This window comes from Leptonotus elevatus, chromosome 4 (genome assembly GCF_054856555.1).
Source record: "Leptonotus elevatus isolate MCC_2025b chromosome 4, RoL_Lele_1.0, whole genome shotgun sequence".
NCBI lineage: Eukaryota > Metazoa > Chordata > Actinopteri > Syngnathiformes > Syngnathidae > Leptonotus > Leptonotus elevatus.
Window position 1 is genome coordinate 21,338,466 of NC_141242.1, and position 944 is coordinate 21,339,409.

Here is a 944-nt window from a genome sequence, read left to right on the forward strand (position 1 = left end):
AGAGAGAGAGAGAGAGAGAGAGAGAGAGAGAGAGAGAGAGAGAGAGAGAGAGAGAGAGAGAGAGAGAGAGAGGCCTTTTTTCCCATGACTGATAAAGTGATAAACACTTTGAAAGACTAAAGTGTCCATGGGGACTTCAATTTTATAACAAGATGTAACAAGATTATAATTTAAAAGGTTTGTTATAAAAGAATATGTTTCCCCAGCCCGCCCCTGCTCTCCATCCTTTTCTTACTATATCTCCATCTGATGCTCACCATCTGTCATCATCACCCCCTACCGCATCCCCACCCCACTTTTCACTGCCTCAATCCAATTCAACGAGGTTTATTGGCATTAAAATGTGATTTTAGCCTCTCCCTGGCTCTCCTCCTGGTAAAATTGTCCTGTTAATAATTCTCTGCCGGCAGTGCTTCTCAATGGAAGTCTGCAGTATCCTATTGTATGTAAAGGTGCCGCACAAGCGAGGCCAGTGCACTCTCACATAAATATTCAATTCATGCCATGGCCATGTATTCTTTATTACTTTGTCCATGTTCACGGATAGGCAGGGTGAGCTGAACGCTAAGTGATAGCAGGTTGTTGCAATCACAGTGGAATGTAAAGCACTAGTTTGATAAATAAAACGGACTAAAAAGTACTGCGGCAGGTTGAGGCAGTCTTGGAATCTACTTTTAACTCTACAGTGACATCATGTGGACAAATCCCATAACTGTTTCGTGCCTAATACAACCAGTGTATTCCCCCCTTATATTAACTATTGTTCCATGATCATGATCCTTTTTTTACACTACATTTTATTGTATGTTTTCTACTTTGCGGTACTTAAGTGTATCACAATGTTTCACATAATTGTACTTGAGCTCTGAAAGACTGAATAGAATAGAATAGAAGTTTTGCTGCTCTGTGGAAACAACAGAAAAAAAAATTCACCTTTGTAAAAA